Here is a 16,233-nt window from a genome sequence, read left to right on the forward strand (position 1 = left end):
TGTCTCGATTGCCTTTGGGTCTCGCTCCCTGTTTGTGCCATCGATTTGTCTGTCGATCTGTTTCGGCTTTTTCCTCTACACTTTGTATAAACTTTTGAGATTCAGAGGACTCACCAGCTGTATGCTGAGGGGGTCCGTGATGACCGTCTGCTGTGTGTTCCGCCTGTTTTGGAAGTCCAGGAAGTAACTTTGTTTCAAGAACCGCAATCCTTTGTAGAAGTTTGTGGCAGTTCATGCAGCAAGTAGATTCCACGAGAGGCATTTTCTCTAGTCTGTTTGAATGTAGACAGCTGTATTTTTCCGTCTTTGGAATGTAAACTGCTGGGAGAAAGTCTTAAGTTTCCCCCCAAAAAAAATGTGTTGTCTCAGCACTGTGCTGATCTGCTGAAGTTAAAATCTTGGAGAGATATGAGAAAAATGCAAAAATAGGGAGCAAAGCGGAGAGCAATAAGCAAGAGCGTCCGAACAGTAGCAAAGCCGGAAGAGGAATCCGGCTTGAGGAATAGGAGAAGCATCGGATGGAGGAATAGGGTACGGTACTGCTGTCCAATGAGGGCTAGGATTCGTGACCTGGTAGGACTGAGACTGTAATGGAGCCCCTAATGTTACAGGAACTGTAGATGGGACTGTAGGCAGGACACTGACAGGGGGTGTCTGACTATAGGTGACAGAGGTATCTGAGTAATGAGGTGACCTTGCCACCAAGGCTGGGTTAAAGGGTAAAGGAGCTGCATAATCTGGCCTAGACATTAAGGTAGGCGGTGCCATAACTAGTGAAGCCAATGACCTTGTAACTATGTTGGGCTGGGTTACCTCGGCAGCTGAGGAGACGATACAGAACGGGGAATCAGCTACTGAAGCAGTAGTGTGTACAGCAGGTAATATGGGAGAAGGCATTACTGATGACACAGGTACAAAGTTAACATGGCAAGGGGTAGAATGACTAGGCATTACTTGGGCAGATGATCTAAGATCAGTGGTAGCAGCAACTCTGTGATGTTGAGTGCTTCCCTTAGACAGAGGATCAGCAGCTAGGCTGGACTGTGAAGCAGCAACATTAACATCTTGAGATTCCTGTTTAAGAAGTACACAAACATATTTAGCAACCTCATGCTCAGTTTGAACCTTTTTGAGACGCCGCCGGCTCTCTACCTGCTTCGCTAGCAACTCTCTAGCCTTAGTGGCTTGTTCCTGTCTATACTGCGCTTCTCTAGCCTGAGCATCAAGTCTCTCACACTCTTTATCTATGATGGCGTCCTCTTCGATCTGCACTTGAAGTTCTTCCAAGTCCAGAGTCTTTAGCCTTTCGTCCAACATGGCAGCTTGAAGATCGGAGAGTCCTTGTCTGGGAGATCTGCGTTGTGTACTATGATGAGATCTGGATGAAGTACTGGACACCGTGCCAGAAGAAATGGATCTAGATGCATGTCTTGATGGTCTAGATGGTCTCGGTGAAGACGAATCAGCAGGAGGTGGCTCTGGATGTAGGTTAGGCGGGAGCTGGACATCGTAAGGGGCTAGATGGGCAGGAAGGTGTCTCTCTCGTGGAGGGCGAGGTCGGACGACAGGCTCAGTTGCACTGGGAGTTTCAGGATCCATCTTGATGCACGAATCCGGCTCGAAGGACCATATACGAGCGTACTGGACACTCGGTGGGTTCAGGTGTAGTGCAGCCAAGATGGTGGTGTGTGTTTCCGGTAAGAGAAACAGTGTTACTTCACGCATGTGTGGTCCTATAATAAACAGAAAAGATACAAAGAACACAGTGGTAAATATATTAGTGAATGACACAACATTCAGTGATTAAGTAATATGTTAATTAACATACGTGATTTGCTGATTGTATTAGAAAATAAAATAAACAATGACAAGTGGTTTGCACGATCGTTGTGCATACTCAATACCACGAGCAGGGAACAAGCAAAGTCATCAATTCGACATTTCAACAATATAAAACAAACCGGATGATAGGTAACTAGTAAGTGAACATACTCCTTTTATTCTAATAGGATTACGCTTATTAGCAAGCTCAAAGTCCGATATGAAAGCACTTGGTTTCACTTTCATTTGTGACGCAGTTTAAATTACGTTCAATTAACGGGCGAATATTCACATTCAGAACAATAATGTAGGTTACAAATTCAAATATATATGACAACTCACCAGTAATCATTTACGCACTGGGAAAAGAAAACATATACAAAGTTGAAAAAACAGTCCAGCCAGCCTGGTTTGTAACTTGCTGCTGAGTCAAAATGACCGCTCCTCAAAGAGCTATGTATGCTACGTGCCACTAGGGGGCGTTCAGGTTAAAGCTTTCTCACAAAGACACTATGAACACCTTGCATCCACTTAAGGTACAATGGGTTATATTTCTCATAGTTTTATATATATATATATATATATATTGTGGCGGGGTGGAAGGAACACAGGACAACGAGAGCTCAAAATTAAAGCCCCGGAGGGTGGTTTATTTACAAACAGTGACGGTGAAGGAGTGGAGATCGGTGACGACGTGCTCGACATGCATTTTGGTGCTTTCTCGGGGCGGCCGCTTCAGCCGTAATGAGCGGGTTCAGGTGTTCCTCTTGTGTTTCCAGGGCAACGCTGATGATTGCTCGGGACGCTCGTCACCCAACCCCCCCCCCCCCCCCCCCCCCCCCCCCAAGCGTTGTACTAGTCCTGGAGGAAAGAAAAGGTAACAACAAGGGGGAGACTGGGGGTGGGTGGGGAGTGACCCCTGACAGACCTGCAAAAGCTGACCACATCCGCGACAGGCCGTCTGTGTTGGAGTTTAGGGCCCCGGCCCGGTGACGCACTTCAAAGCAGAAGTCCTGGAGCACGAGGAACCACCACGTCACCCTGGCGTTAGTATCCTTTGCCCTAGTCATCCACTGTAGGGGTGCGTGGTCGGTGTATAGGGTGAACTTACGGCCAAGTAGGTAGTATCGCAGCTCCAGGACGGGGTGTTCCTCACCTTCCTGCACTTGGGACAGGACAGCTCCCAACCCCGTCTCGGGGGCGTCCGTCTGCAGGAGGAAGGGGCAGCTGAAGTCAGGGGCCCGTAACACTGGTTTCTCGGTGAGCGCTTTCTGGATTTGCAGAAATGCCTTCTCCTCCTCCGGGCGGTGTCTGGCTGCCCCTTTCTGGTCAGGTCTGTCAGAGGGGCGGCTAGAGAGGAGAAGTTAGGGATGAAGCAACGGTAGTACCCCACCAACCCCAAGAATGCTCGTACCTGAGTTTTGGTGTGGGGCCTTGGTGCGGTACGGACGGCCTCCACCTTCTTGTCCTGTGGTCGTATGATGCCCCGTCCCACTTGATACCCCAGGTACTTGGTTTCATAGTATGCTAGGTGGCACTTAGCAGGGTTGGCAGTGAGCCCAGCCCGTCGGAGCTCCATCAACACCCTCCGCAGACGGTCTAGGTGGTTCTCCCAACGCTCCGAGTGGATTACTACATCGTCCAGGTAGGCGGTGGCGTAGTGCTGGTGAGGCCTCAGGAGGACGTCCATAAGACGCTGGAAGGTGGCAGGTGCCCCGTGAAGGCCGAAGGGAAGGGTCCGATACTGCCAGTGGCCACTTGGGGTGGAGAACGCTGTCTTTTCTTTGGCAGTATCGGTAAGGGGCACTTGCCAATATCCCTTTGTCAGGTCCAGGGTGGTGATATACCGTGCTCTCCCCAAACGATCCAACAGCTCGTCCACTCGGGGCATTGGGTATCCGTCGAATGCCGATACTTCGTTGAGGCGTCTGAAGTCATTGCAGAAGCGGAGGGTGCCGTCCGGTTTGGGCACGAGGACAATGGGGCTCGACCACAGGCTGTGAGACGGCTCTATCACCCCTAACCTCAGCATGTGCTGGACCTCATCCTCAATAGCCTGCCGACGAGCCTCAGGGATGCGGTAGGGCCGTTGTTTCACCACCACTCCTGGGGGTGTCCGGATATTGTGTTGCAGGACGTGGGTGCGGCCTGGCACCGGGGAGAACACATCGGAGAACTGACCGACCAGGTGCTGGAGTTCCGCCTTCTGCGCAGCAGAGAGTTCTGGGTTGACATCGACCAGGACGGGTTCCACTGTAGCGAGGGCGACAGTCTGTTCCCTGGTCCCCACCCACTTCTTCAACAAGTTAACATGGTAAAGCTGTTCAGGCTTGCGTTTACCTGGTTGGCGGACCCGATAGGTGACGGGGCCTACTCGTTCGACCACAGTGTAGGGGCCTTGCCAGGTGGCCAAGAACTTGCACGCGGAGGTGGGGACCAGCACCATTACCCGGTCACCCGCCTGGAACTCACGGGGCTGCGCTGGCCTGTTGTAATGGCGTTGTTGGGCCTGCTGGGCCTTGGCCATATGTTCCCGCACTAGAGGGGTGACTCGACAAAAACAAATTTGTACATATCAGACCTGTACACACATAATTGTCTATATTATATATTGTGCTTTTGCTGTTTTGTACATTGCCTATTTGGATATTTGTATTATTCTTTATTATCTGCTGTCTCTCTGTTGCACTGTGGAGCTTCTGTCACTAAAACAAATTCCTTGTATGTGTAAACATACTTGGCCAATAAAGCTCATTCTGATTCTGATTCTGAATCTGATTTAAATCTGGAGATTGACTTGGGCAATCTAAGACTTTCCATTTATTTGCCCTTATAAATTCCTTGACTGAACTGGCAGGGTGTTTTGGGTCATTGTCCTGATGCAATATGAAGCACTTCCCAATGAATCTGTTGGCATTTTCTTGAATATTGGTAGGCAAGATGGTTTTGTACCCTTCCAAATTCATTCTGCTACTGTCATCATACATTAAGTCATCAGTAAAGTTGAGAGAGCCTGTTCCAGAGACAGCCATGCATGCCCATGCCACGACACCACCTCCACCATGCTTTACAGATGAGGCTGTATGCTTGGGATCACTGCAGTTCCCTTTTTCTCCACATTTTTGCTTTCCCATCACTTAGATAAAGGTTCAACTTTGTCTCATCGGTCCATAAACACAGTTCCAAACTCTTCTGGCTCACCTTTGTGCTTTTTTGCAAACTTTAATCTTGCCTTTCTATTTTTGGTGCTGGTCAGAGGTTTGCATCTTGCTGTGTAGCATCTGTAATTCTGTGTCAAAGTTTCCTGAGGACAGTAGATTGTTAGAGCATCACCCCAGCTTTCTGGAAGTTGTTGGTGATTTTACAGACATGTCTTTTAGGATTCATTTTCACAGCTTTTATGATTTGTCTGTCATCAACTACTGTTGTTTTCTCAGCCGATCAGGTCGTTGTTGGTTGCTGGTGGTTTCCAAACTCTTGATTTCTCCATGCCCTTTGTTTTTGCTAGAGCTCTAATTGACTTCCTCTTTTCTTTTAGCATCCAAATTGCTTGCTTTTCTCTCAAAGTCAGCTCCCTCGCCTTCATCCTGGTTTGTGTGTATCATCATCGAATGCAAGAGTCAGAATGCAGAAGTAATGGATATAACTGATTATTTTTGTTTCTATAACGTGTGAATAGATCCCCTATAGCATTCTAAAACAAAACCAATCAGAGCGCCTTGTTATCACTAGTTTTATTTTGATTTCTCGAGTCTGCTATTAGCTTATAGCCCGTTAGCATCGACAGCGTGGCTGCCGCTAATCTCGCTTACATTGCTAATACTCTATTCACACACATTACCATTGTTTCACTGTTACTTGCTTAAATGGCTGATTTGTGTCTACCTTTGAGTCCAGGTGAGGACACATTCGAGCTACATTCGGTGCAGCTGGATCTGGAGGCCGTGGAGAAGCAGATCCGCGATCTGGTGGAGAAGCAGAGAGAGCGGAGAGCCACGCTGGAAACATCCCAGGCTGACGCTCATAAGTCCGGGGTAAGTATACAAGTAAGTATGCGAACACTCCCACCACCTCTACTCCATGTGTTTCTCTGCACAGACCCTGTGAGCAGTTATTGTATATGAAACTATCACAGATAATAATTTTGATGTACTCTGCCTGACTGAAACCTGGCTTAAACCAAATGAATATTTTGGTCTAAATGAGTCTACTCCACCAAGCTACTGTTATAAACATGAGCCCCATCAGACTGGTCGTAGTCTGGCAACAATATATAGTGATATTCTCAATGTTACTCAGAAAACAGGATACAGGAAATGGAGCAAAACGTCTTAGGTTACGTATGTAACCCCAGTTCCTCGAAGGAATGAGACGCTGCGTCAGGAGACGCTTTGGGGAATGCCTTCAGCGTGACCGGCTCTGAATACCAATGAAATCTGTCCAATGGATGAGAGGAACGTCACGTGCGAGGTAAGGTAATGACCAGCTGGTATAAAAGCATGTGCGGTGAAACCGGCGTCAGCTTCTAGAATGAAGCAAGCGCTGGCAGGGATGCCGGAAGTGTGGCCTCGCCACGCAGTGTCTCGTTCCTTTGAGGAACTGGGGTTACATACGTAACCTAAGACGTTCCTCTTCAGGAACTCGAGCTGCGTCAGGAGACGCTTTGGGGAACGAGATACCCACGGCACCAGACTTCCAAGTCCCTGCCCTGTGTGTATCCATACGGAGCACAGCTAGGGCGAGAGAATGGAAGAGCCTGGAGTGGCTCGCATGTCCAGGCCATAAAACCTGACAAAGGCCAGGGGCATAGACCATCCAGCTAGTCATTACGTCACCTCGCCCGTGACGTCCCTCCCATCCATTGGACAGATTTCATTGGTAATAGATAATAACCAAAACAATCCAAGGTTCTTATTTAGCACAGTGGCTAGATTAACAAATAAACACACGCCACCCGATCTAAATATTCCATCACAGTTTAATAGTAATGACTTTATGAATTTCTTTACTGATAAAATAGATAACATCAGAAATACAACATCACATGTAGATTCTACTGCGTCTAGTATTTCAGCTTCATTCATCGCACCCAAAGAAAAATGCCTCCGCGTGTCCCGCTCCCAAGCAAACACACACAAGCTGTGTGTATCCCCCGCACACAAAAACAGTTTGCAGGCAGGAACACACAGCTCGTATTGCACTTCTCCCACATTCCTAGCCTTAAACTGGCTCTTTTAGCCATAGCTAAGGACAGACAACAGTAAATAAGACTGACAGAAACACAGAGCGTTAGCTGAATGACAGAAAGCTGACGCCGGTTTCACCGCACGTGCTTTTATACCAGCTAGTCATTACGTCACCTCGCCTGTGACGTCCCTCCCATCCATTGGACAGATTTCATTGGTATTCAGAACCGGTCACGCTGAAGGCATTCCCCAAAGCGTCTCCTGACGCAGCTCGAGTTCCTGAAGAGGAACTAACTTGGAAGTTTTTAGAATTGCGTGGAAAAACAGTATTTCCAGCTATAGACAGGCTCTAAAAGCTGCCAGGGCAGAGCATATCCGTAAAATTATAGTTACTGATAAAATAGATAACATCAGAAATACAATATCAAATGTAGATTCTACTGCGTCTAGTATTTCAGCTTCATTCATCGCACCCAAAGAAAAACTGCAGTGCTTTACAACTATAGGACAGGAAGAACTAAATAAACTTATCAGTGCATCTAAACCAACAACGTGTTTATTAGATCCTGTACCCACTAAACTACTGAAAGAGTTGTTACCTGTAGCAATATTATTAAGCCTCTTATTAAGAAACCACAACTAGATTCTAATGAACTGGCAAATTACAGATTTCAACTCTTCCGTTTATGTCTAAAATTTTAGAAAAAGTTGTGTCTGCTCAATTGTGCTCCTTCTTGCAAAACAAAATATCTCTATGAAGAATTTCAGCCAGGTTTCAGGTCTCACCATAGTACAGAAACTGCACTTGTTAAAATTACAAATAACTTGCTTCTTGCTTCAGAGCATCTCATTGCTAGTATTACTTGATCTTAGTGCTGCTTTCGACACTATAGACCATGACATACTCATAGATCGATTACAAAACTATACTGGTATTCAAGGGCAGGCTTTAAGATGGTTTAGATCCTACCTGTCCGATCGCTACCACTTTGTTCATTTAAATGGGGAGTCATCTCAATTATCACCAGTAAAGTATGGAGTACCACAAGGATCTGTCCTAGGTCCTCTGCTATTTTCAATATACATGTTGCCTCTTGGTAATATTATTAGAAAATACGGGATTAGTTTTCTTTGTTATGCTGATGATACTCAACTATATATCTCAACAAGACCAGATGAAACTTCTAAACTATCTAAGCTAATAGATTGTGTAAAAAATGTAAAAGATTGGATGACCAATAATTTCCTCCTATTAAATTCAGATAAGACAGAGATATTACTTATTGGACCAAAAAACAGTACACAGAATCTCTTGGATTACAATTTGCAACTAGACGGATGCACTGTCACGTCCTCTAAAGTAAAAAATCTGGGTGTTATATTAGACAGCAACTTGTCCTTTGAAAATCGTATTTCCCATGTTACAAAAACAGCATTCTTCCATCTTAGAAACATTGCCAAGCTTCGAAACATGCTACCTGTTTCTGATGCAGAAAAGCTAGTTCATGCATTCATGACCTCTAGACTGGACTATTGTAATGCACTGCTAGCTGGTTGTCCTGTATCTTCAATAAACAAGCTACAGATAGTCCAAAATGCAGCGGCTAGAGTTCTTACCAGGTCAAGAAAATATGATCATATTACCCTAATTTTACAGTCTCTGCACTGGCTACCTATTCAGTTCCGTATCATTTACAAAATATTATTACTGGCCTATAAGGCCCTAAATGGTTTAGCTCCTGCATACCTAACTTGTCTTCTACCACGCTACAATCCAACCCCGCTCTCTAAGGTCGCAAAACTCTGGACTTTTGGTAGTACCTAGGATAGCAAAGTCCACTAAAGGAGGTAGAGCTTTTTCACATTTGGCTCCCAAACTCTGGAATAGCCTTTCTGATAACGTTCGGGGTTCAGACACACTCTCTCTGTTTAAATCTAGATTAAAGACACATCTCTTTAGCCAAGCATTCACATAATGCATCTTATAATCTTGTACTGCAGTTATATCTGATCAAATGTATATTATTATTATTCTTTAGCTTGGGTTGAACAAATCATTTTTGCTTAGATGGAACAGCAGCTACGCTAATTATGTCTCTATTTGTTTCTCTGTTGATTAGCATCCCGTGGTAACTAGGAATTACAGAAGCTTCAGTCTGCATCCAACCCTTAAATGATCTGAGACGACCGAACACCTGAGAAAAGATGATGCCAACCCCTCAGAGGACCTCAGAGGATGGCAACGCTCAGACAACATACAGAATTACCAAATTTGAAAGTTAAATATATTAAGGTTCTGCAATATATAAATATATTGTGGAAACTTAATTTCCTGTAGAGCTGCTTTGCAACGATTTGTATCGTAAAAAGCGCTATACAAATAAACTTGAACTTGAAACTTGAACTTGATAACTGATACGACACATTCCCTGCTTTTAATATCTGAGGAATTAATGCAACAGGACACAGCTGATCACTTAGAAAGACCAGTCAGGCAACTGTTCCAATACTTATGCTCACATCAGATAGAGGGATGAAACTCTAAAAGTGCTGATCTTCTTAGCTGCTAAAACATCTATGTGTTCAAACGGCTAATAATAAAATGTGACATTCTGTAGTTTTGTCTCATATTCATCTTTTAATCATATTTGTAAATGTCTTGACTCCACAGCCAACAGAGCAATTTTGTCTTTATTGTTCCAATACTTATGGAGGGCACTGTATATATATGTATATACAGTATATATATATATATATATATATATATATACTGTACTATATACTGTACTGAATGTTTACATATATATATATATATATATATATATATATATATATATGTATGTAAACATTGCAACATTGTGTTGAAAGTATTTACTAGCTCACATCAAAATTAACATTAGCCTCACAGGAAACACTCAGCACCAAACCACTCACAGGATGTAGTAGGATACTGAGCAGATCTTAAATAAACAATGTCAACATATGACTTAGGCCACTATAAATTAATTAGATTTAATAAGGTGTTCATTGTGTGTTACAAAATCATTATAATCTTAAAAGTTATAACCACAAATATGTAAGTATTATACATATACATTGTATTATAAGTGTTGTTATGATTATTTATGAGATGATAGAACATATTATAAGGTTTTTTATAATGCATTATGCATTCATTATAATGCCTTAAGACTAACCTTATAATGTATTATAAATATGGGCTTCATAGGAAGTGTTACCAATATTTTCATACCACAAACAGGTATACTCGAACAAAGACCTCAGTTCAAAGCGGGAGGGGCATTGTTAGAGGTGTTAACTCAACTAATGAACCACTTTTTGAAGCTTTCATCAGCTTTTCTGTCACAGGCAGTACACATGATGAGTATGCATTATCCTGAGCTGGACTGCTTCCACAGAAGCTGTGCATCCAGTACCTGAAGTGCATTTGGATGATACACACTTAAACGGTAAAGGACAGGCACAGCTCAAGGGCCTGCCGACAGATTTTGATAACATATTTAGCTATCATTCTCATGACTATGCCAAAAAACAACCTGATTACACATAGTATCAACATGGGTGAGGGTGCTCCAGTTTGTCCACTGGTACAGGATTGTATCAATTTCATAAGATGCCAGTAAGGATCTCAATGTCCTCCCAGTTCCCAGTGCTTAATGGACCTTGTACTTCAGGGTCTGCAATGGAGCATTTGTTTGATTTACTTAGATTATATTTTTGTCTACAGTCCTGAATTCTCACAACACCTTCAGAACTTGCTAGACTCAAACTTTAGCCATCCAAGTGCCATCTGGCACACACTTCTGTTACTGTTCTGTTGATCCAGACCCATCTAACATAGTGTCAGGGCATGGCCTTTTCCAACACCAGCCACACAGATCAGGGATGCATTTCTCAAATGCATCATGAGCTAAGTTGTTCATAGAGAACATTGATGGCATTTGGGAAATGCAGCCCAGGTCTTTTCTGAGTCTATGTTTGTATTACTACTGATTCATTAGGCACTTTGCACATGATTCTCTTGGCCAGCGGAAGCAAATGCTTTCAATGTACTGAAGCAAGCACTGACACACCTGATTCAGACCATCAGCTCGCTTGGAGAGAGCTCTATGAACTGAGCATTGACCAGAGTCCCTTTACAGTGTTCACTGCTCCCTATTCCCTAAACGAGAGAACCGTATCCATGCTAGTTAACCTGAATGACCCGGCAGTGCAGTAACAATCAACCTTTCTTTCCTCCTTCAGATGTGTGCTGATCTTATACATGCCATCTCTGCAATCCAATGGACAGAAATCTGTCTGTGTCTAGTGGTGGAGAATTCCTAGAGTATTAGTGTACTCAGCCAACACATGATTAGACAGAATCCTTTCTATTTGTGAGATCTGAAAGAAGTTTAGTGTCCTTTTGAAAATTATTTCTTAACTGTGAATAGCTAAAAATTCCTGCTTATCAGACAACATCAGACTGTGTTTCCCAAAAGTATCTTAAGCCTATAAGTAGATTGTAGAGGCCATTGGCACTGCCTGCATTTTGATTCAGCAAATCAGTTTTGCAGAACGAAGACAACACGTTTAATATGCATGAGCCCAACAACCTAAGCAGCTGACAGCTCAGACAAGAAAGAGAAGTATTCCTTCACAATGTTAATACTGCGATATTTAGCAAGTTATTAATATCAGACCTATTTATTGCTAGTCTTATTACAGAAACAATGAATAACCAATAATGTTTCTGTTAAATTATATAACTCTTCTGTTTTTTTGTTTGTTTGTTGTTTTTGCTTTTTATGAAAATAATAATTGAAACATGGATGCCATTCTTTAAAACTGTTATATTGTGAGAGGGCTGATGAGATTTAGAACATGCCCCCGTCACACAGATCAGATCGTTCCTACACCTGTTACATTAAAGTAGAGCTGGTAGTCAACCAAAATACCTGTTAGTATCGTGCATTTGGTCATGAAGTCACTGGCAGTAGTAATATTATTTTTTAGCAATATTCATAGTAATGTGATAGTATTATTCATATTCAGCAAAATCATTTCAGTTTAACTTGAAGAAACCAGTCAAAAAGAATGTAAAAATAGTCCTATGACAATCAGTTAAAACAGATTGAGCACTGGCCAGATGTACTTTCTATTAGAGAATCTTACTAAATAACTATGTGATGCTCCACAATGAACAACATAAAATGGGTTAGATTCAAGTGTTAGTCCAGGATACATGTTCTTTCCAAACCATTGAAAGAAATGTTTGAGAAACATCAGGAACATCTCTTTGCATTACATGAACATTACATTGATTTTTGAACACTGCAAAATCAAAAGATGAGAAAAAAACATTTTCCATGTTTACTAGACACTCATATTTTGTTGCCAAAGGATGTGTACATGCACACACAGGAATACACACTCCCACAAAAAAACTAGAGCATCAGTTTCTACATCCGCAAGTTATCTTCACTACTAAGACCAAGCGATTAAATGCCCAAAGAAAAAAACTAAACATACACTGATCATTATGTCTGAATAAGAGTTTTTTCCACCCTCCAGTATTTCTTGGTTTCCCTTTGAGTTTTGTGCAAATGAATAAGCTGACTGTATTTTAATGTGATGTTCTGGTGCACTATTAAAGCGTGTGTGTCTGTGTGTTCACGTTCATGCAGTAATTATAGCCTGACAGTGGCTGACAGCATGACCTTTTGGGTCAGATCTGCTTGTCAGCTCATTTGCACTATTAAGTGATTGTGTGTGTGTGTGTGTGTGTGTGCATCTGTGTTGGCCCTTTATGAACACAAAAGGGTGACTATTTCACAGAACAAAAAGGCACATAATTCAAGAGTAGGTGTAGAAAGCCACAATGCTCTTCTAGGAAACATGCTGAACTAGAACAAGAACTTTTCTTTTCAAGTCAAACTTTGAACGTTAGTTCAGCAACTCTTTGTCTCTGAATCGCACGTACAGATCGCAGATGTTTCTGATCACGGTTATGAGCATGTTTCACGGTTTATTGTTTCATTCATTCGGTGAGGGATACAGACATCAGACTGATTTCTTTGTTTCATGTCATCTCATGCACAGGAAGTCCTCCTAAAATGTAAACCAATTAATTCCTCTTCTTTTTTCCACTATCCATGATAATTGCAACTGACAGCTGAAGTATTGGACGTGACAGTGCATAAAGAGGCCTGATTTATTCCATTACACGGTGATTCCCTCGCTGCCGTTCTCCTATCAGCTGTCCGATTGTACGAGAGTTTGTGGAGGTTTTGAGATGATGTGAGCTGTGCATAATGAATTCAGTGAGGCTTAGAGGAAGCCCAGCAGAATCATGTTTGCTTTAAGAATGAGACTTAAACCCGTCAGTTACCGGCCCATTATATTCCTCATTGTAATTCTGAAAGAAAATTAAGGCTTCTTCAGGATGTCTTCAAAAGTGAGAAAGTGCCGTAACACTCAGCTCAGACTCAACGTCATGTAATCTAGCAATGCCAGATAAGGGACACAAACACGTCAGTCACTAAGAGTGTGTTAGGCTACTAACAGATTCCACATTCAAAGTAACAAAACTACCATAGTATTATGACCATTTATACCACAGTTCACAATAAAATAACGTTGTCCCATTGACTGGATATGCAGTATAAAGCCTAGTCTACAAAAGCATGAGAAACACCATGCAATGATGAATGATTAAACTGTATGAGGCTGTGGAATGTGTTTAGTTACAGAAATGTGATGAACACAGCAGTGGTTGCTCTGGTAGGACACTGAGCAAAAATAATGAAGAAAGATTCTGCAGCACTTGTGTACATTAGAAGATTGGTTTGATGTTTTATTATGATGATGCAATAACATTCTGAAATGCGTATGTGTGACCAATATCCAAAAGTGTACAAATACATGTTGTGGCCATTGTGTTCTGTGCCGTGTGTTTTGGTTATATACTGCACATTACATAGCAACTCAAGTCTAGGGCTGCAACAAACAAATATTTTGATAATCGAATAATCTAACGATTATTAGAACGATTAATCAGCTAACCGTCGATTATTTCACTGATTAGTCAGTAGACTTTGATTAATCAGCTTTTGCAATTAGTTAAAATATTGAGTTATACATATTCTAACTAATAAATAAAGGTAATCTCTTCAGCTTTTGATAGTCATATTATGTAATTACAATTATAGAATTAATTTTTCCACCTTATTCTTTAACGCGGAAGTAAGCCTATGGGCAAGACTTCCAGTTCATTAAGCCCTATAGGGAAATAACGAGAAGAATTACAACGTGCGCTAAACGGTAAAAGCGTTCATAATTAAGATAATACATTAAAATAATATGGTAAGGCTCACCTATTTGCAGTATCAAGCAGCAAAACGAGCGGTTTTGTACAGATAAAAATAGCTGGAAGTGAATGAGTCCCATAAAATTTACAAATGTCCATGGCCATTTTTACAGGAATAATAAGGTGGATACAAATAAATATATTGGCACACAAAATGAGATGACAGTGAAATTCTCTTATTCACCATTTAATTAGATCCTTTTGTAAGTCATATGGATAAGAAACAAAATAAAGGTAAGTGATAAGATGTATTATTTTTGGATAAACTATTTTATTCACAACATAATCTCTCTTAAAATACCTTATAGGGTTATGATAATCAAAACAGTCCTGAGCTAGATCAAGCTTTGACTTCTGTAAACCAAACTATCACTTTAATAAAATAATATTTTTCCCCAGATTTTATCAGTAGCTTGCTCCACACTGGAGAGCTGCTTTATAACAGAAAATCAAGTTGTAGTTCTAACGGAAAGCGACACTGACTGTGGTTTTTCATGTTTAATGCTGTAAAGCTGCTTGATTTAAGGCTGTCTTTTGCAAAAAGCACTATATAAATAAATGTAATGTGACTGGATTTTACTGGAGTACTGAACTGCAGAGCTCGTGCAAACATCCACATCACTGTAATCAGATGCTTTCTCACCGCTGTCAGTTTTTGAACAACTGGAACCGGGAACACTTCCCATAACACCCAAAGTACTTGTTACATCATAAGAAGAATGGCAACTATGCTTATATTACTCTTGTTTCTTTCTTATTCTGAGATCACTGTAGCCACCCAGATCTTGTCCATATCCAGATCAGATGGTCACTGTAGTCTCCAGATCAGATGGTGTATCAGCACCCAGAGACGACCTCTACAGCCCTGAATGTCAGTGGAGACCATGTCAACTAGATGGCCACTGGCACAAGACCACAGGAACCAGATGAGTCCTCTGCACAAGCTGACTTTGCTGCAGGAATTGAACTGCTGGTTCATCTGGTCAGAGGAAAACTGCCCCCCCCAACTGAGCCTGGTTTCTCCCAAGGTTTTCTTCTCCATTCTGTCACTGATATACATCAAGTCATAAAGCTCTACTGGCGCACAGGCCCCCTATTACTCATATCACTTTTCTTTCATGAAAGCCAGTTGCGTGCAATAAGTGCACAACACAATGAGCTATACAAACTTGTGTAACCCACTAGTCATACACTGCAACAAGCACTAGGGAAAGTAAATGTACACATTACCGCTTTATGAACATATGTATTCAAGTGTCTTCATCATACTTCACATGAACATTCTCAACATGTTTTAAGGCAATCAATGTATATGAAAATAAAACTGGAGAGAACTTGCACATTTTCTGGAAGCTGGTTCCAACTATGTGTGGCATAATAGCTAAAAGCAGACTCCCCTTATTTTGAGTGAACCCTTGGCATTTCTAACTGACGTGCTGCTAATGATCCCTTAGGTTTATATTCAGTGAGCACATCTGCAGTGTAAGCCATTGAGTGATTTATAAAGAAACAATACTACTTTAAAATCAATCCTAAATGTAAATGAAAACCAATGTAAAGACCTGAGGACTGGTGTGATTTGCTCAGATTTTCTAATTCTTGTCAGAAGAAATATTTTGCATATAAATAAATATTAATTTCATAAGACAATTCTAGAGAACACACACAAAAAAAGTGTTTATTTTCGCTGAAATAGGTTATAGTGCAATTCCACAGATTTGACAGAGGTTTTCCTGGGATTTAATGCTTTTCATCTGATGTCTGAGACCTGACTCTGATGGCTGAGTATGACGTTTGTTTACCATCTCTGCTTCTCTGTGACTGCTTCTACAAAAAGAAAAAAGAAATTCTGATGTC

Source organism: Barbus barbus (genome assembly GCF_936440315.1).
Source record: "Barbus barbus genome assembly, chromosome: 29".
Lineage (NCBI taxonomy): Eukaryota > Metazoa > Chordata > Actinopteri > Cypriniformes > Cyprinidae > Barbus > Barbus barbus.